This window comes from Phyllobates terribilis, unplaced genomic scaffold (genome assembly GCF_046119375.1).
Source record: "Phyllobates terribilis strain yellow unplaced genomic scaffold, ASM4611937v1 Scaffold_393__1_contigs__length_1774422, whole genome shotgun sequence".
NCBI lineage: Eukaryota > Metazoa > Chordata > Amphibia > Anura > Dendrobatidae > Phyllobates > Phyllobates terribilis.
This window is the reverse complement of record NW_027363153.1, coordinates 608,400-628,606: the sequence shown is the minus strand read 5'-3', so window position 1 is coordinate 628,606 and position 20,207 is coordinate 608,400. Positions and strand designations below refer to the sequence as shown.

Genomic DNA, 20,207 nt, shown 5'->3' with positions numbered 1-20,207 from the left:
ATTTTGGAGCTTTCACCTAAATAACTACAGGTGGTGAGATAAGCTGCACAATATAATTGACCTTTCAGTATATTGTTGCACACACACCATCTATTTAGCAAATGCCCTTGTTATCAACAGCAGCCTTTTAAACTCACCTGAGCTAACAGGTATGTGCGCTGGTTACTCTGCTGCGCTTAAAATTTCTTTTTTGGTTTGCTACAATGCCTTTTCTGAAACGTTGTCTCCTTCTGCTGGAACACTGACTTCTTTCATTTAATGCCTGCAGACTATAAAAGAGAACCCAACCCAAAAAGTTTGGTTGATTAGTCTGTGGCATTCTGTTAAACTGTTGCTTATGGCGGTCTCTGTGAGCTTCTCAGCGACATTCAGCCAGCCAGGTATCCTGCCTGCAGTAGATGGAATGTGGCAATGGAACGCTGGCTGCGCGTGTCATAATAGGCTCTGAGCCTTTATATACCTGTGCACAGCAGCAGCCACCTTCAGTCTGCTGCTGGACAGCCAGCAGCAGCAGCAGGAGAGGTATGTAATCAGGAGCCCTCCTGCTAAGGGTAGACAGCTGCTCGTTCCACCCCACCCCCCGCCTTAATTGGTTCTCCTCCCTTCCAACGGTGTTGAGGCGGGTGGGAACAGCAGGGGGTGAAGGTGCTGTGTTTAAAGAGGTGGAGTTATGCAGATCTAAAACGCGTGGATTGCAGCAGCAGCAAGCCGAAAAGTGCAGGCATGTAAGGGATCTAGAGGTTGACAACATGTCTTCTTAACGGGAGTCCAGGAGCTCATCTCCACAAATGGACTTTTCAGGATCCTTGGGTGGCTCCGTAGTTTGAAACCAATTCTGGTTATCGCTTCTCGGCCTTTTGGCTAAGATCAAGTGTAGTATCTTTTGAAAAGGCAGTTTTGTCCTTGGGCTGCCCTAGTAAATTGATGCATATTACACACTGGTTTGGTGCACTTGTTAGTACGCCAGGTGGCTCATAGAGTTATCTGATGGAAAACATGGCCCTCCAGGATCGAAGTCACTAGGCTGGGTAAGTGTGAGGGCTTTGGAGCAATGTGCCCCAGGAGTAGGCACCCTGGTGGGAGTCCAAGCTTACTGGGACTGGGAACCCCAGAAAGACTTGGCTTCGTTGCACGCCGCACCTTTGCCAATCATACTTTCTGAGCAACCCCCCCTATTCCTGGCCTCCGGGCTAGGAAGGGGAATTTTTATAAACCCGGTCGGAGGTCCGGTCAGCTTTGGGCTGAGAAACCAACACAGGCTACAGCTCCACTAGGGTGGCAGCCTAGATGGAAGCTGGGAGCACGAAAACGGCTCTTCTCCGGCTTCGGCTAGGGAGAGCATCGGAGATCCCTGACCCTCGCTGTGGCCTTCTGGCTCGGAGGGATGGGGATGGTTTATTGGGGACCCTCTCCTCCGGGAAGGGTCCACATGAATCCTCGCCTCGTGCGCTGTTTTGGTGTGACTTCGGTCACATTTTTCAGTGCCTTGGATGCAGCTTCAATCAAAAAAAATCTGTTCTTATCAGTTTAATATCTGATACGTCCCCTATCTGGGGACCATATATTAAATGGATTTTTAGAACAGGGAGATGGAAAAAGAGCTTGCTCTGTCCACTCCACGCATTGACCTGGTATTGCAGTATCTCCAGGACCGGTGCACCCCTTCTTTAATGCAGTTTCTAAAATCAGAAAGAATTGAATTCAATGTTTTTTGTTTATTTTGCTTGTTTGTCGGATTTTAGGATGGACTCTTTGGCTTTGCTTTTCTTCTCCTCATTGGATTTTTCATGTTCAAAGTTGCAGAAGCCAGATTACAAGCTCATTTTGGTTCAACTTCAGCAACTGTGCATTGCATTGCCATGTAATGTGATGCAATGCTATCTTTCTAGCTCTCCCTTTTTACTTCCTTTTGGATAAACAGACATATTAGGCAAGCATTTTGGAGCTTTCACCTAAATAACTACAGGTGGTGAGATAAGCTGCACAATATAATTGACCTTTCAGTATATTGTTGCACACACACCATCTATTTAGCAAATGCCCTTGTTATCAACAGCAGCCTTTTAAACTCACCTGAGCTAACAGGTATGTGCGCTGGTTACTCTGCTGCGCTTAAAATTTCTTTTTTGGTTTGCTACAATGCCTTTTCTGAAACGTTGTCTCCTTCTGCTGGAACACTGACTTCTTTCATTTAATGCCTGCAGACTATAAAAGAGAACCCAACCCAAAAAGTTTGGTTGATTAGTCTGTGGCATTCTGTTAAACTGTTGCTTATGGCGGTCTCTGTGAGCTTCTCAGCGACATTCAGCCAGCCAGGTATCCTGCCTGCAGTAGATGGAATGTGGCATTGGAACGCTGGCTGCGCGTGTCATAATAGGCTCTGAGCCTTTATATACCTGTGCACAGCAGCAGCCACCTTCAGTCTGCTGCTGGACAGCCAGCAGCAGCAGCAGCAGGAGAGGTATGTAATCAGGAGCCCTCCTGCTAAGGGTAGACAGCTGCTCGTTCCACCCCACTCCCCGCCTTAATTGGTTCTCCTCCCTTCCAACGGTGTTGAGGCGGGTGGGAACAGCAGGGGGTGAAGGTGCTGTGTTTAAAGAGGTGGAGTTATGCAGATCTAAAACGCGTGGATTGCAGCAGCAGCAAGCCGAAAAGTGCAGGCATGTAAGGGATCTAGAGGTTGACAACATGTCTTCTTAACGGGAGTCCAGGAGCTCATCTCCACAAATGGACTTTTCAGGATCCTTGGGTGGCTCCGTAGTTTGAAACCAATTCTGGTTATCGCTTCTCGGCCTTTTGGCTAAGATCAAGTGTAGTATCTGTTCTTATCAGTTTAATATCTGATACGTCCCCTATCTGGGGATCATATATTAAATGGATTTTTAGAACAGGGAGATGGAAAAAGAGCTTGCTCTGTCCACTCCACGCATTGACCTGGTATTGCAGTATCTCCAGGACCGGTGCACCCCTTCTTTAATGCAGTTTCTAAAATCAGAAAGAATTGAATTCAATGTTTTTTGTTCATTTTGCTTGTTTGTCGGATTTTGGGATGGACTCTTTGGCTTTGCTTTTCTTCTCCTCATTGGATTTTTCATGTTCAAAGTTGCAGAAGCCAGATTACAAGGTCATTTTGGTTCAACTTCAGCAACTGTGCATTGCATTGCCATGTAATGTGATGCAATGCTATCTTTCTAGCTCTCCCTTTTTACTTCCTTTTGGATAAACAGACATATTAGGCAAGCATTTTGGAGCTTTCACCTAAATAACTACAGGTGGTGAGATAAGCTGCACAATATAATTGACCTTTCAGTATATTGTTGCACACACACCATCTATTTAGCAAATGCCCTTGTCATCAACAGCAGCCTTTTAAACTCACCTGAGCTAACAGGTATGTGCGCTGGTTACTCTGCTGCGCTTAAAATTTCTTTTTTGGTTTGCTACAATGCCTTTTCTGAAACGTTGTCTCCTTCTGCTGGAACACTGACTTCTTTCATTTAATGCCTGCAGACTATAAAAGAGAACCCAACCCAAAAAGTTTGGTTGATTAGTCTGTGGCATTCTGTTAAACTGTTGCTTATGGCGGTCTCTGTGAGCTTCTCAGCGACATTCAGCCAGCCAGGTATCCTGCCTGCAGTAGATGGAATGTGGCAATGGAACGCTGGCTGCGCGTGTCATAATAGGCTCTGAGCCTTTATATACCTGTGCACAGCAGCAGCCACCTTCAGTCTGCTGCTGGACAGCCAGCAGCAGCAGCAGCAGGAGAGGTATGTAATCAGGAGCCCTCCTGCTAAGGGTAGACAGCTGCTCGTTCCACCCCACCCCCCGCCTTAATTGGTTCTCCTCCCTTCCAACGGTGTTGAGGCGGGTGGGATCAGCAGGGGGTGAAGGTGCTGTGTTTAAAGAGGTGGAGTTATGCAGATCTAAAACGCGTGGATTGCAGCAGCAGCAAGCCGAAAAGTGCAGGCATGTAAGGGATCTAGAGGTTGACAACATGTCTTCTTAACGGGAGTCCAGGAGCTCATCTCCACAAATGGACTTTTCAGGATCCTTGGGTGGCTCCGTAGTTTGAAACCAATTCTAGTTATCGCTTCTCGGCCTTTTGGCTAAGATCAAGTGTAGTATCTGTTCTTATCAGTTTAATATCTGATACGTCCCCTATCTGGGGACCATATATTAAATGGATTTTTAGAACAGGGAGATGGAAAAAGAGCTTGCTCTGTCCACTCCACGCATTGACCTGGTATTGCAGTATCTCCAGGACCGGTGCACCCCTTCTTTAATGCAGTTTCTAAAATCAGAAAGAATTGAATTCAATGTTTTTTGTTCATTTTGCTTGTTTGTCGGATTTTGGGATGGACTCTTTGGCTTTGCTTTTCTTCTCCTCATTGGATTTTTCATGTTCAAAGTTGCAGAAGCCAGATTACAAGCTCATTTTGGTTCAACTTCAGCAACTGTGCATTGCATTGCCATGTAATGTGATGCAATGCTATCTTTCTAGCTCTCCCTTTTTACTTCCTTTTGGATAAACAGACATATTAGGCAAGCATTTTGGAGCTTTCACCTAAATAACTACAGGTGGTGAGATAAGCTGCACAATATAATTGACCTTTCAGTATATTGTTGCACACACACCATCTATTTAGCAAATGCCCTTGTTATCAACAGCAGCCTTTTAAACTCACCTGAGCTAACAGGTATGTGCGCTGGTTACTCTGCTGCGCTTAAAATTTCTTTTTTGGTTTGCTACAATGCCTTTTCTGAAACGTTGTCTCCCTCTGCTGGAACACTGACTTCTTTCATTTAATGCCTGCAGACTATAAAAGAGAACCCAACCCAAAAAGTTTGGTTGATTAGTCTGTGGCATTCTGTTAAACTGTTGCTTATGGCGGTCTCTGTGAGCTTCTCAGCGACATTCAGCCAGCCAGGTATCCTGCCTGCAGTAGATGGAATGTGGCAATGGAACGCTGGCTGCGCGTGTCATAATAGGCTCTGAGCCTTTATATACCTGTGCACAGCAGCAGCCACCTTCAGTCTGCTGCTGGACAGCCAGCAGCAGCAGCAGCAGGAGAGGTATGTAATCAGGAGCCCTCCTGCTAAGGGTAGACAGCTGCTCGTTCCACCCCACCCCCCGCCTTAATTGGTTCTCCTCCCTTCCAACGGTGTTGAGGCGGGTGGGAACAGCAGGGGGTGAAGGTGCTGTGTTTAAAGAGGTGGAGTTATGCAGATCTAAAACGCGTGGATTGCAGCAGCAGCAAGCCGAAAAGTGCAGGCATGTAAGGGATCTAGAGGTTGACAACATGTCTTCTTAACGGGAGTCCAGGAGCTCATCTCCACAAATGGACTTTTCAGGATCCTTGGGTGGCTCCGTAGTTTGAAACCAATTCTGGTTATCGATTCTCGGCCTTTTGTCTAAGATCAAGTGTAGTATCTGTTCTTATCAGTTTAATATCTGATACGTCCCCTATCTGGGGACCATATATTAAATGGATTTTTAGAACAGGGAGATGGAAAAAGAGCTTGCTCTGTCCACTCCACGCATTGACCTGGTATTGCAGTATCTCCAGGACCGGTGCACCCCTTCTTTAATGCAGTTTCTAAAATCAGAAAGAATTGAATTCAATGTTTTTTGTTCATTTTGCTTGTTTGTCGGATTTTGGGATGGACTCTTTGGCTTTGCTTTTCTTCTCCTCATTGGATTTTTCATGTTCAAAGTTGCAGAAGCCAGATTACAAGCTCATTTTGGTTCAACTTCAGCAACTGTGCATTGCATTGCCATGTAATGTGATGCAATGCTATCTTTCTAGCTCTCCCTTTTTACTTCCTTTTGGATAAACAGACATATTAGGCAAGCATTTTGGAGCTTTCACCTAAATAACTACAGGTGGTGAGATAAGCTGCACAATATAATTGACCTTTCAGTATATTGTTGCACACACACCATCTATTTAGCAAATGCCCTTGTTATCAACAGCAGCCTTTTAAACTCACCTGAGCTAACAGGTATGTGCGCTGGTTACTCTGCTGCGCTTAAAATTTCTTTTTTGGTTTGCTACAATGCCTTTTCTGAAACGTTGTCTCCCTCTGCTGGAACACTGACTTCTTTCATTTAATGCCTGCAGACTATAAAAGAGAACCCAACCCAAAAAGTTTGGTTGATTAGTCTGTGGCATTCTGTTAAACTGTTGCTTATGGCGGTCTCTGTGAGCTTCTCAGCGACATTCAGCCAGCCAGGTATCCTGCCTGCAGTAGATGGAATGTGGCAATGGAACGCTGGCTGCGCGTGTCATAATAGGCTCTGAGCCTTTATATACCTGTGCACAGCAGCAGCCACCTTCAGTCTGCTGCTGGACAGCCAGCAGCAGCAGCAGCAGGAGAGGTATGTAATCAGGAGCCCTCCTGCTAAGGGTAGACAGCTGCTCGTTCCACCCCACCCCCCGCCTTAATTGGTTCTCCTCCCTTCCAACGGTGTTGAGGCGGGTGGGAACAGCAGGGGGTGAAGGTGCTGTGTTTAAAGAGGTGGAGTTATGCAGATCTAAAACGCGTGGATTGCAGCAGCAGCAAGCCGAAAAGTGCAGGCATGTAAGGGATCTAGAGGTTGACAACATGTCTTCTTAACGGGAGTCCAGGAGCTCATCTCCACAAATGGACTTTTCAGGATCCTTGGGTGGCTCCGTAGTTTGAAACCAATTCTGGTTATCGCTTCTCGGCCTTTTGGCTAAGATCAAGTGTAGTATCTGTTCTTATCAGTTTAATATCTGATACGTCCCCTATCTGGGGACCATATATTAAATGGATTTTTAGAACAGGGAGATGGAAAAAGAGCTTGCTCTGTCCACTCCACGCATTGACCTGGTATTGCAGCATCTCCAGGACCGGTGCACCCCTTCTTTAATGCAGTTTCTAAAATCAGAAAGAATTGAATTCAATGTTTTTTGTTCATTTTGCTTGTTTGTCGGATTTTGGGATGGACTCTTTGGCTTTGCTTTTCTTCTCCTCATTGGATTTTTCATGTTCAAAGTTGCAGAAGCCAGATTACAAGCTCATTTTGGTTCAACTTCAGCAACTGTGCATTGCATTGCCATGTAATGTGATGCAATGCTATCTTTCTAGCTCTCCCTTTTTACTTCCTTTTGGATAAACAGACATATTAGGCAAGCATTTTGGAGCTTTCACCTAAATAACTACAGGTGGTGAGATAAGCTGCACAATATAATTGACCTTTCAGTATATTGTTGCACACACACCATCTATTTAGCAAATGCCCTTGTTATCAACAGCAGCCTTTTAAACTCACCTGAGCTAACAGGTATGTGCGCTGGTTACTCTGCTGCGCTTAAAATTTCTTTTTTGGTTTGCTACAATGCCTTTTCTGAAACGTTGTCTCCCTCTGCTGGAACACTGACTTCTTTCATTTAATGCCTGCAGACTATAAAAGAGAACCCAACCCAAAAAGTTTGGTTGATTAGTCTGTGGCATTCTGTTAAACTGTTGCTTATGGCGGTCTCTGTGAGCTTCTCAGCGACATTCAGCCAGCCAGGTATCCTGCCTGCAGTAGATGGAATGTGGCAATGGAACGCTGGCTGCGCGTGTCATAATAGGCTCTGAGCCTTTATATACCTGTGCACAGCAGCAGCCACCTTCAGTCTGCTGCTGGACAGCCAGCAGCAGCAGCAGCAGGAGAGGTATGTAATCAGGAGCCCTCCTGCTAAGGGTAGACAGCTGCTCGTTCCACCCCACCCCCCGCCTTAATTGGTTCTCCTCCCTTCCAACGGTGTTGAGGCGGGTGGGAACAGCAGGGGGTGAAGGTGCTGTGTTTAAAGAGGTGGAGTTATGCAGATCTAAAACGCGTGGATTGCAGCAGCAGCAAGCCGAAAAGTGCAGGCATGTAAGGGATCTACAGGTTGACAACATGTCTTCTTAACGGGAGTCCAGGAGCTCATCTCCACAAATGGACTTTTCAGGATCCTTGGGTGGCTCCGTAGTTTGAAACCAATTCTGGTTATCGCTTCTCGGCCTTTTGGCTAAGATCAAGTGCAGTGATCTACCAGTTGCTGCCTTGGCCTTGGCTAGGAGGTGCCCAGGGTACCCGGCTCCTTGGCCTGGGGGGATCGCTTTGTCTAACGGCAAGGCTTCACCCTCCTGCTGCTATTGGGGAGTCGGATTAGTCCCTGGGCAACGAGAGGCGATCACCGTGTCACCACACATAGCTGTGGGGGGCAGTTCTTTTGGAGGAAGAAGATGGAGTTGCCGAGGAAGAGCAACTGTTTACGGTTCTATGTGAAGACGGAGTTGGAGGATTTTTCGTTGGAGGAGAATCAGATCTTGGATATTCTGTTCAAGTATGGGACGATCATTGAAGAGGACATTTTTTGTATGCAAGAAATCAAGTTTAAAAAGGTATTTGACGTAACACTGAAGTCTGAAGAAAAGTGTATTTGTCTTCTCAAGAATTGGGAAGGAAAAGAAATTGGCGTTAATGCTCTTTTTGCTGGAAGGCCGAAAAAGGTGGTTATCTGTATGGATGACCCCTTTGTAGAGATGGAGGAAGTGATGGAGTTTTTGAAGCCATGGAGTATTTTGGTAAAATTCCAGAAGGACTACTTAAATAAAGTGGGAGTCTGGAATGGGAAGAGAAGTTTCCTAGTTTGGGAAAATGGACAAAATGAACTAAGTTTAGGAAGGATTGTTATAAATGGTAAATGTGGATTCAGTTATGTGGAAAATGGTAAAAGAAGAATTGATAATGGGAAACCTGGATTTTGTTATGAGGAAGGTGGGAAAAAAGAGGAGAAAGGGAAAAAGATATTTGAAGAATCGTTTGAAGATTGTAAAGAGAAAGAAGACAAAGATATACAAGTAGTTGAAAATAAGAAGGAGTTTGTGGGAGAGAAGCAGGAGTTCTCAGGAGTTGGGGACTCTATGTTTTGCAGACTGGAGAGAGTACCTAGAAGTAAAGACGTTAAGGAAAAAAGGAAGGTGGATGATAAGGGAAAAGAGAAAGTAATGCAGGATTGTGTTGATACCAGTGCTGAAGGTGAAGAAGATGAAAAGATATTGCTGCAAGGTTTTGACTGGAAATTGTTGGACATGTCATGGAGGAAGAAGAAACGTGGAAGAAGAAAAATGTTGAGTTGATGTTTTTGTTGGAAGTTTTTTGTTGTTGACGTAAGGATATGTTATGTTATGTTTTATTTATTAATTATCATTAAATTTTCTTAAAAAAAACAAAAAGTTGAATTCGGATGATGAAGGCGTAGGCGACATTTTTTGGTTATCCATGCAAATGGAATTTAATTTATGTCGCGTCTTCTGACGCATTCAATTGAAAAAAAAAAAATCTGTTCTTATCAGTTTAATATCTGATACGTCCCCTATCTGGGGACCATATATTAAATGGATTTTTAGAACAGGGAGATGGAAAAAGAGCTTGCTCTGTCCACTCCACGCATTGACCTGGTATTGCAGTATCTCCAGGACCGGTGCACCCCTTCTTTAATGCAGTTTCTAAAATCAGAAAGAATTGAATTCAATGTTTTTTGTTCATTTTGCTTGTTTGTCGGATTTTGGGATGGACTCTTTGGCTTTGCTTTTCTTCTCCTCATTGGATTTTTCATGTTCAAAGTTGCAGAAGCCAGATTACAAGCTCATTTTGGTTCAACTTCAGCAACTGTGCATTGCATTGCCATGTAATGTGATGCAATGCTATCTTTCTAGCTCTCCCTTTTTACTTCCTTTTGGATAAACAGACATATTAGGCAAGCATTTTGGAGCTTTCACCTAAATAACTACAGGTGGTGAGATAAGCTGCACAATATAATTGACCTTTCAGTATATTGTTGCACACACACCATCTATTTAGCAAATGCCCTTGTTATCAACAGCAGCCTTTTAAACTCACCTGAGCTAACAGGTATGTGCGCTGGTTACTCTGCTGCGCTTAAAATTTCTTTTTTGGTTTGCTACAATGCCTTTTCTGAAACGTTGTCTCCCTCTGCTGGAACACTGACTTCTTTCATTTAATGCCTGCAGACTATAAAAGAGAACCCAACCCAAAAAGTTTGGTTGATTAGTCTGTGGCATTCTGTTAAACTGTTGCTTATGGCGGTCTCTGTGAGCTTCTCAGCGACATTCAGCCAGCCAGGTATCCTGCCTGCAGTAGATGGAATGTGGCAATGGAACGCTGGCTGCGCATGTCATAATAGGCTCTGAGCCTTTATATACCTGTGCACAGCAGCAGCCACCTTCAGTCTGCTGCTGGACAGCCAGCAGCAGCAGCAGCAGGAGAGGTATGTAATCAGGAGCCCTCCTGCTAAGGGTAGACAGCTGCTCGTTCCACCCCACCCCCCGCCTTAATTGGTTCTCCTCCCTTCCAACGGTGTTGAGGCGGGTGGGAACAGCAGGGGGTGAAGGTGCTGTGTTTAAAGAGGTGGAGTTATGCAGATCTAAAACGCGTGGATTGCAGCAGCAGCAAGCTGAAAAGTGCAGGCATGTAAGGGATCTAGAGGTTGACAACATGTCTTCTTAACGGGAGTCCAGGAGCTCATCTCCACAAATGGACTTTTCAGGATCCTTGGGTGGCTCCGTAGTTTGAAACCAATTCTGGTTATCGCTTCTCGGCCTTTTGGCTAAGATCAAGTGTAGTATCTGTCCTTATCAGTTTAATATCTGATACGTCCCCTATCTGGGGACCATATATTAAATGGATTTTTAGAACAGGGAGATGGAAAAAGAGCTTGCTCTGTCCACTCCACGCATTGACCTGGTATTGCAGTATCTCCAGGACCGGTGCACCCCTTCTTTAATGCAGTTTCTAAAATCAGAAAGAATTGAATTCAATGTTTTTTGTTCATTTTGCTTGTTTGTCGGATTTTGGGATGGACTCTTTGGCTTTGCTTTTCTTCTCCTCATTGGATTTTTCATGTTCAAAGTTGCAGAAGCCAGATTACAAGCTCATTTTGGTTCAACTTCAGCAACTGTGCATTGCATTGCCATGTAATGTGATGCAATGCTATCTTTCTAGCTCTCCCTTTTTACTTCCTTTTGGATAAACAGACATATTAGGCAAGCATTTTGGAGCTTTCACCTAAATAACTACAGGTGGTGAGATAAGCTGCACAATATAATTGACCTTTCAGTATATTGTTGCACACACACCATCTATTTAGCAAATGCCCTTGTTATCAACAGCAGCCTTTTAAACTCACCTGAGCTAACAGGTATGTGCGCTGGTTACTCTGCTGCGCTTAAAATTTCTTTTTTGGTTTGCTACAATGCCTTTTCTGAAACGTTGTCTCCCTCTGCTGGAACACTGACTTCTTTCATTTAATGCCTGCAGACTATAAAAGAGAACCCAACCCAAAAAGTTTGGTTGATTAGTCTGTGGCATTCTGTTAAACTGTTGCTTATGGCGGTCTCTGTGAGCTTCTCAGCGACATTCAGCCAGCCAGGTATCCTGCCTGCAGTAGATGGAATGTGGCAATGGAACGCTGGCTGCACGTGTCATAATAGGCTCTGAGCCTTTATATACCTGTGCACAGCAGCAGCCACCTTCAGTCTGCTGCTGGACAGCCAGCAGCAGCAGCAGCAGCAGGAGAGGTATGTAATCAGGAGCCCTCCTGCTAAGGGTAGACAGCTGCTCGTTCCACCCCACCCCCCGCCTTAATTGGTTCTCCTCCCTTCCAACGGTGTTGAGGCGGGTGGGAACAGCAGGGGGTGAAGGTGCTGTGTTTAAAGAGGTGGAGTTATGCAGATCTAAAACGCGTGGATTGCAGCAGCAGCAAGCCGAAAAGTGCAGGCATGTAAGGGATCTAGAGGTTGACAACATGTCTTCTTAACGGGAGTCCAGGAGCTCATCTCCACAAATGGACTTTTCAGGATCCTTGGGTGGCTCCGTAGTTTGAAACCAATTCTGGTTATCGCTTCTCGGCCTTTTGGCTCAGATCAAGTGTCTGGACATCAGGTTCCTTGAGTGCTAGCCCTCGGCCTTCCAGCATCGCCACTCCGGTGGCTTAAGCTGGATGCTGCTATAGGGGGAGAGTGAGGAGGAAACGGGAAGGCGATTTCCGTGGCTGACTATGGGAGTCAAGCTGAAATTTGCTGGGACCGGGGACCCCCGGGTCAAGAATGGATTTCGCATTGAGATTTCCGAGGAGAAGAAGGGACATTTTTCCATGTCCTACCTGGTGAATGCCATCTTCTATGAAGCATTGAAGATTAAGAAGTCGGACATTCTTTGCCTGCAGGAATTTAGAAGTCATGGAAGGTATGTGCTGGTTCTTTCTACTATGGCTGCTTGCCAAAATCTTTATAGAACCTTGAAAGGCCATACTGAGAACTCCCTCCTAGATGGACTCACTTTTACTGTCCTCTATTCAAAGGGGGATGTTCCTGTTGTTGTGTTTATGCACAATCCCTTTATCCCCCAGGAGGACATTACTGTATTCTTGAGGAGGCATTGTACTTATGTGCATTTTTCCCACAAGATCTCGAATGAAGAAGGCTTGTGGACTGGCAAATACAAGTACTTTGTTCGTTTTGCTACAGTCCCCGAGGGGCCAGGGGGCATACATTATCCTCCTATGAGTTTCTCTATTGGGAGAGACACTGGTTTCTTGTACTTTCCTGATGCTCCTTTTTTCTGCAGAAGATGTAACAAGTATGGTCATGTCCAGGAGTCCTGCAGGTATCCGCCAACCTGCAGGAGGTGTAACACGTCTGGTCATATGGCGAAAGACTGCAAGAACCAGGTAAAGTGTGATGCTTGTGGTGAGGAGGGGCATGTTCTTAGGCAGTGTCAAGCTAGAACCACTCCTAAGTCTTTTGCTCAAGTGGTCGCGGAGGGGCCTGCTGTTCCTTCGACTTCTACTAGGGTTCCACAAGGTCCCCTTCCGGATGTCGGGGAGGCAACTGCTCCCCAAGAGGAAGAGGATGGCACTCAGATGGACGACATATTTGAAGATGCCCAGCTTCAGCCTCCTGCGTCAGGAGGCTTTGACATGGTGATTCCAGAGGTGATGTCACCTTTCCCTCCCCAGTTTGGTGTCCGTGGTGAGGGGGAAATGGACTTGTCCAATTCTCCTGTCATATCTTGGTGCAATACTGCTTCAGAGGAGATCGGGGGCGGTGGCCAAGGGGACTTGTCTGCTGTCCGTTTCTCTGATGAGGAGGATCCTGATGTGGTCAAGAAGAAGCCAAGGACTGAGTGTTCATCCATTGCTGCCGTGTGTGATAGCCCGGTGGACTCTCGTGCTTACCCGTCAGATGTATTTTCTCCTGACATTGTTACATTTGGCATTCAGCCAGATGGTAATAGCTTTGCTTTGCTTGATGAAGTTTGAGTTGATGTTTTCTTTCTTTTTTTTTCAGGTTATGTGTGATCCCCTTTAGTTATGCCGCATCATTCTGGATGGGACATTGTGTCCCTTAATGTTAGGCAAATTAGATCTGTTACCCGAAGAACAACAGTTCTGGATTATCTAAAGGGTTTGAGTGCAGATGTCTATTGTCTACAAGAGTGTGGGATTACTGAATCTCCAGGGGATAAGGACTGGCCTTATGGCCAGTATGTTTGGTCGGGGTCCAGCTTTAACAAAAATGATGGTGTGGGGATTTTAGTTGGTAATAAGAATATTACTATTGATAGTTACACGGTTGTGGAGGTGGGTCGCTGCATTATTGTTTTTTTGAGTTATAGGGGGTGGAAGGTTAGAATGATTAATTTATATTGTCCTACTAAAAAAGAGGAGCGGCTTGCTCTTCTTGAGAAATTGAGTTTTTTTCTCCCTGGAAAAATTCCTACAGTTTTTGTTGGTGACTGTAATTGTGTCACAGAAGGTAATGTGGACATTACGGGAAAAAAGTTATCTCAACTTATTTCTGATTTTTCTTTCTTAGACGCTGCAATACTTGAGTATGGCATTCCACCACCGCCTACATATTATGCTGACCGTGGTAATATTTCATCGAGGATAGATAGGATGTTATTTTCCAAAAATATGGTTTGTTCAAGTTATGTTCAACATAAGGTACCTTTTTCTGATCATGAGTGTTTGCGTGGAGTTTTTAGTGCGAATGGGGACATGGTGTTTGGGGGTGGGGTTTGGAAATTGAATACGAGGTTGTTGAAGGATGAGGAGGTGATGAGTGAGTTGGAGAAAAGGTATGCAAGTTGGAGGTGGCGTAAGCGTGATTTTGGTAGTGTGCTTGAATGGTGGGATTGGGTGAAATTACAGTTAAAAACTTTCTTTAAAAAAATGGGGCTACAAAAAAGCTGCCAGATATCGTAATACATTTAATGACTTAAGTAGACGGATTGATTGGTTGCGTGGGTGTGTTAGGAAAGGAATGGATATGTCTGATCAGCTTGAGGTTGCTAAGAATGAGTTAAAATGTCTTCTGGATGAAAAAGGTAAAGAGATTATTTACCGTACCAAGTTAGAGCATTTGGAAAAGAATGAAAAGTGCACCAGGTACTTTTTTAAAAAAATGAATGGAAGGAAGTTGGATTTGAGTGAAGTGGTAGGTGAAGATGGATCTAGTGTGGTTGGGAAGAATGTGTTGAATGAGGTGAATGGCTTCTATAGTAAGTTGTACGATGAGAAATGGATTGATCCTGGACTTGTGTCGCATGTATTGAGTGGTATGGAGAAGAGACTTGGTTCGGATGAATGTGATGCTTTGTGTGAGGATGTTATTTTGGATGAGGTGAGGAATGTTGTTATGAGTGCTAAAAAGAATAAGACGCCTGGGAAGGATGGGTTGCCTGTGGAGCTGTATGTGAAAGCTTGGGAGTTTTTGGGTAAGGACTTGACTGAGGTTTGTAGGTATATGTGGATGAATGGTGTTTTGTGTGACAGTATGAAAGAGGGTATAGTGGTTCTTGTGTTTAAGAAGGGTGAGAAAAAGCGTTTGGAGAACTGGAGACCCATATCATTGCTTAACGCTGATTATAAGGTCTACAGTAAATTGTTAGCAAATCGTATGCGTGAGGTGATTGGTAGGGTTGTGGAGGATGACCAAGTGTGTGCCGTGCCTGGTCGGAGTATAAGTGATAATTTGTTATTGTTAAGGGATATGCTTGGGGATTGTAAGACTAGAAAGCAGAAGTGTATGGTGTTAGCAATTGATTTCGAAAAGGCTTTTGATAGAGTTTCGCATGTGTTTCTGTTTAAAGTATTGGAGAGGATGGGTTTCCCTAGGGTTTTTCTGAATGGAGTTAAGTCTTTATATGATTATGTGTCAAGTGAGTTTTTAGTGAATGGATGGTTGTCTGACAAAGTGATGATTAGGTCTGGTGTAAGACAGGGGTGCCCTATGTCCCCTGTCTTGTTTGTATGTGTGATTGAGCCTTTGCTGTGTTTAGTGAGACGTGAGAAAATGATGAGAGGATTGTTAGTGCCTGGGAGTGGTGGTAAGCATGTGAAGGTGTTAGGTTACATGGATGATGTTGTGATGGTGAGTGAAAGTATGGCTTCAATGAGTAGGGTGAGGTTGCTTTTGGATTTTTTCTGTGGTGCATCAGGTTTTAGAGTTAACTGGACTAAGTGTAGTTTCAAATGCTTTGGAGATGACAGTATTCGTATGGAAGGTGTTAAGTATGAGGAGAGTGCAATTAAGGTTTTAGGGGTATTTTTCAATGATGATCTGAAAGGAAATGAGAGTTGGGACGAGTGTGGTATGCGTGTTGAGCGAAAATTGAATTTTTGGAGAATGAGAGATCTTTCTTTGCGGGGCAAAGTTCTAGTTATCAAAGCAGTGATCTTACCCATTCTGCTTTTTGTGGCCATAATTTTTCCATCCCCTTTTAGGAAAGTGAAGAGAGTTGAGAAAATGATTTTTTCCTTTTTCTGGTGCAGCAAGATGGAGAAGCTGAAGAGGGAAAGCCTTTATAAGGCCTGCCAGCATGGTGGTTTGGGATTTCCTAATGTTGAGGTTTTTTTAGGGCTCCATTATATTAAGACGATTGTGGTATTGTTGGGTAAAGGTAATAAGGGTGCATGTATGGCAAGTTATTCTGCAGGATGGATGTTGTATGGGTTAGGTTGGAGAAAGAGGGATGCGAGAGTGCCTGTGTCTTTTAAGTGTCCGGTGTGGTATGAGGTGATTGAGAAGTTTGTCAAGAAGTATGATTTGCTGAGTGTGCCGGTGGATGAGTTTAGAATGACTAAGAGGGTGTATAGGAAATTGTGTGCAAATGAGGTCGAGTCTAATATTGTTGGTTTGAGAGGGAATGAGGTTGCGGATGCTTGGAGAAAGTTGGGTATGTATGGGATGTCCAACAAACAGAAGGATGTAGTGTGGATGGCGTTTCACAATATTCTTCCAGTGAGAGACGTTCAAAAGAAGAGAGGTTTGATTAGGTCGGATGTTTGTCCAAGAGATGGATGTAATGGTTGTGAGACGGTTATGCATCTGATGTGGAATTGTGATTTTGCGCAAGACGTGTGGAAATGTGTAGGGGGGTTGTGTAGGAGTTTGGCAGGAGTGACTTTTGTGGATTGGCGTGTGGTTATGTTTGGTATTGGTGCAAGTGGACGTGTAAAGGAGAGAGTTTTGTGGTTAATTATGGCTTGTGTGTTAGAAAGTTTGTGGGATGTGAGGAATCTTTGTGTATTTAAAAGGAAATCAATTACAGTAAATGAATGTATTAGGATTATTCTTTCTAGGCTATTTTTGATTTACAAGATGGATAGTAGTAGCGGTGGTGGAACAGATGCCGAGGGAATATGGAAATTTAAAAAGTGGAGGCATATTGTAAAATTTCAGTGATCTTTTGGTTTATATTAATAAGATGTTCTTCTTTCTGTAATATTAGGTTACTTTATGCTTAATAAATATGGCCATGATGATGAGAAGTTTTTTTTGCAACAGTTTTGGTATATCCTACTGATTTGCTATAAAACTAACCTGAATGGTTTAAAAAAAAAAAAAAAAAAAAAAAAAAATCTGTTCTTATCAGTTTAATATCTGATACGTCCCCTATCTGGGGACCATATATTAAATGGATTTTTAGAACAGGGAGATGGAAAAAGAGCTTGCTCTGTCCACTCCACGCATTGACCTGGTATTGCAGTATCTCCAGGACCGGTGCACCCCTTCTTTAATGCAGTTTCTAAAATCAGAAAGAATTGAATTCAATGTTTTTTGTTCATTTTGCTTGTTTGTCGGATTTTGGGATGGACTTTTTGGCTTTGCTTTTCTTCTCCTCATTGGATTTTTCATGTTCAAAGTTGCAGAAGCCAGATTACAAGCTCATTTTGGTTCAACTTCAGCAACTGTGCATTGCATTGCCATGTAATGTGATGCAATGCTATCTTTCTAGCTCTCCCTTTTTACTTCCTTTTGGATAAACAGACATATTAGGCAAGCATTTTGGAGCTTTCACCTAAATAACTACAGGTGGTGCGATAAGCTGCACAATATAATTGACCTTTCAGTATATTGTTGCACACACACCATCTATTTAGCAAATGCCCTTGTTATCAACAGCAGCCTTTTAAACTCACCTGAGCTAACAGGTATGTGCGCTGGTTACTCTGCTGCGCTTAAAATTTCTTTTTTGGTTTGCTACAATGCCTTTTCTGAAACGTTGTCTCCTTCTGCTGGAACACTGACTTCTTTCATTTAATGCCTGCAGACTATAAAAGAGAACCCAACCCAAAAAGTTTGGTTGATTAGTCTGTGGCATTCTGTTAAACTGTTGCTTATGGCGGTCTCTGTGAGCTTCTCAGCGACATTCAGCCAGCCAGGTATCCTGCCTGCAGTAGATGGAATGTGGCAATGGAACGCTGGCTGCGCGTGTCATAATAGGCTCTGAGCCTTTATATACCTGTGCACAGCAGCAGCCACCTTCAGTCTGCTGCTGGACAGCCAGCAGCAGCAGCAGCAGGAGAGGTATGTAATCAGGAGCCCTCCTGCTAAGGGTAGACAGCTGCTCGTTCCACCCCACCCCCCGCCTTAATTCGTTCTCCTCCCTTCCAACGGTGTTGAGGCGGGTGGGAACAGCAGGGGGTGAAGGTGCTGTGTTTAAAGAGGTGGAGTTATGCAGATCTAAAACGCGTGGATTGCAGCAGCAGCAAGCCGAAAACTGCAGGCATGTAAGGGATCTAGAGGTTGACAACATGTCTTCTTAACGGGAGTCCAGGAGCTCATCTCCACAAATGGACTTTTCAGGATCCTTGGGTGGCTCCGTAGTTTGAAACCAATTCTGGTTATCGCTTCTCGGCCTTTTGGCTAAGATCAAGTGTAGTATCTGTTCTTATCAGTTTAATATCTGATACGTCCCCTATCTGGGGACCATATATTAAATGGATTTTTAGAACAGGGAGATGGAAAAAGAGCTTGCTCTGTCCACTCCACGCATTGACCTGGTATTGCAGTATCTCCAGGACCGGTGCACCCCTTCTTTAATGCAGTTTCTAAAATCAGAAAGAATTGAATTCAATGTTTTTTGTTCATTTTGCTTGTTTGTCGGATTTTGGGATGGACTCTTTGGCTTTGCTTTTCTTCTCCTCATTGGATTTTTCATGTTCAAAGTTGCAGAAGCCAGATTACAAGCTCATTTTGGTTCAACTTCAGCAACTGTGCATTGCATTGCCATGTAATGTGATGCAATGCTATCTTTCTAGCTCTCCCTTTTTACTTCCTTTTGGATAAACAGACATATTAGGCAAGCATTTTGGAGCTTTCACCTAAATAACTACAGGTGGTGAGATAAGCTGCACAATATAATTGACCTTTCAGTATATTGTTGCACACACACCATCTATTTAGCAAATGCCCTTGTTATCAACAGCAGCCTTTTAAACTCACCTGAGCTAACAGGTATGTGCGCTGGTTACTCTGCTGCGCTTAAAATTTCTTTTTTGGTTTGCTACAATGCCTTTTCTGAAACGTTGTCTCCTTCTGCTGGAACACTGACTTCTTTCATTTAATGCCTGCAGACTATAAAAGAGAACCCAACCCAAAAAGTTTGGTAGATTAGTCTGTGGCATTCTGTTAAACTGTTGCTTATGGCGGTCTCTGTGAGCTTCTCAGCGACATTCAGCCAGCCAGGTATCCTGCCTGCAGTAGATGGAATGTGGCAATGGAACGCTGGCTGCGCGTGTCATAATAGGCTCTGAGCCTTTATATACCTGTGCACAGCAGCAGCCACCTTCAGTCTGCTGCTGGACAGCCAGCAGCAGCAGCAGCAGGAGAGGTATGTAATCAGGAGCCCTCCTGCTAAGGGTAGACAGCTGCTCGTTCCACCCCACCCCCCGCCTTAATTGGTTCTCCTCCCTTCCAACGGTGTTGAGGCGGGTGGGAACAGCAGGGGGTGAAGGTGCTGTGTTTAAAGAGGTGGAGTTATGCAGATCTAAAACGCGTGGATTGCAGCAGCAGCAAGCCGAAAAGTGCAGGCATGTAAGGGATCTAGAGGTTGACAACATGTCTTCTTAACGGGAGTCCAGGAGCTCATCTCCACAAATGGACTTTTCAGGATCCTTGGGTGGCTCCGTAGTTTGAAACCAATTCTGGTTATCGCTTCTCGGCCTTTTGGCTAAGATCAAGTGTAGTATCTGTTCTTATCAGTTTAATATCTGATACGTCCCCTATCTGGGGACCATATATTAAATGGATTTTTAGAACAGGGAGATGGAAAAAGAGCTTGCTCTGTCCACTCCACGCATTGACCTGGTATTGCAGTATCTCCAGGACCGGTGCACCCCTTCTTTAATGCAGTTTCTAAAATCAGAAAGAATTGAATTCAATGTTTTTTGTTCATTTTGCTTGTTTGTCGGATTTTGGGATGGACTCTTTGGCTTTGCTTTTCTTCTCCTCATTGGATTTTTCATGTTCAAAGTTGCAGAAGCCAGATTACAAGCTCATTTTGGTTCAACTTCAGCAACTGTGCATTGCATTGCCATGTAATGTGATGCAATGCTATCTTTCTAGCTCTCCCTTTTTACTTCCTTTTGGATAAACAGACATATTAGGCAAGCATTTTGGAGCTTTCACCTAAATAACTACAGGTGGTGAGATAAGCTGCACAATATAATTGACCTTTCAGTATATTGTTGCACACACACCATCTATTTAGCAAATGCCCTTGTTATCAACAGCAGCCTTTTAAACTCACCTGAGCTAACAGGTATGTGCGCTGGTTACTCTGCTGCGCTTAAAATTTCTTTTTTGGTTTGCTACAATGCCTTTTCTGAAACGTTGTC

General features: G+C 44.2%; 10 non-coding genes and 1 pseudogene across 10 annotated transcripts; all 11 read left to right on the top strand.

The window, feature by feature from the left end:
* Window positions 1-841: 841 nt before the first annotated feature.
* Window positions 842-957, top strand: LOC141224537 (U2 spliceosomal RNA; annotated as a pseudogene).
* Window positions 958-1,481: 524 nt separating this feature from the next.
* LOC141224399 (U2 spliceosomal RNA) lies at window positions 1,482-1,665 on the top strand. The gene has a single exon (XR_012291824.1). It is a non-coding gene; the product is annotated as a U2 spliceosomal RNA (small nuclear RNA).
* Window positions 1,666-2,780: 1,115 nt separating this feature from the next.
* Window positions 2,781-2,971, top strand: LOC141225050 (U2 spliceosomal RNA). The gene has a single exon (XR_012292376.1). It is a non-coding gene; the product is annotated as a U2 spliceosomal RNA (small nuclear RNA).
* Window positions 2,972-4,086: 1,115 nt separating this feature from the next.
* Window positions 4,087-4,277, top strand: LOC141224451 (U2 spliceosomal RNA). Its single transcript, XR_012291868.1, has one exon. It is a non-coding gene; the product is annotated as a U2 spliceosomal RNA (small nuclear RNA).
* Window positions 4,278-5,392: 1,115 nt separating this feature from the next.
* On the top strand, window positions 5,393-5,583 carry LOC141224384 (U2 spliceosomal RNA). Its single transcript, XR_012291811.1, has one exon. It is a non-coding gene; the product is annotated as a U2 spliceosomal RNA (small nuclear RNA).
* Window positions 5,584-6,698: 1,115 nt separating this feature from the next.
* On the top strand, window positions 6,699-6,889 carry LOC141225054 (U2 spliceosomal RNA). Its single transcript, XR_012292379.1, has one exon. It is a non-coding gene; the product is annotated as a U2 spliceosomal RNA (small nuclear RNA).
* A 2,411-nt stretch (window positions 6,890-9,300) lies between these two features.
* LOC141224427 (U2 spliceosomal RNA) lies at window positions 9,301-9,493 on the top strand. Its single transcript, XR_012291849.1, has one exon. It is a non-coding gene; the product is annotated as a U2 spliceosomal RNA (small nuclear RNA).
* A 1,115-nt stretch (window positions 9,494-10,608) lies between these two features.
* Window positions 10,609-10,799, top strand: LOC141225074 (U2 spliceosomal RNA). The gene has a single exon (XR_012292398.1). It is a non-coding gene; the product is annotated as a U2 spliceosomal RNA (small nuclear RNA).
* Window positions 10,800-16,912: 6,113 nt separating this feature from the next.
* LOC141224475 (U2 spliceosomal RNA) lies at window positions 16,913-17,099 on the top strand. The gene has a single exon (XR_012291887.1). It is a non-coding gene; the product is annotated as a U2 spliceosomal RNA (small nuclear RNA).
* Window positions 17,100-18,214: 1,115 nt separating this feature from the next.
* LOC141224440 (U2 spliceosomal RNA) lies at window positions 18,215-18,405 on the top strand. Its single transcript, XR_012291861.1, has one exon. It is a non-coding gene; the product is annotated as a U2 spliceosomal RNA (small nuclear RNA).
* A 1,115-nt stretch (window positions 18,406-19,520) lies between these two features.
* On the top strand, window positions 19,521-19,711 carry LOC141224428 (U2 spliceosomal RNA). The gene has a single exon (XR_012291850.1). It is a non-coding gene; the product is annotated as a U2 spliceosomal RNA (small nuclear RNA).
* Window positions 19,712-20,207: the final 496 nt, after the last annotated feature.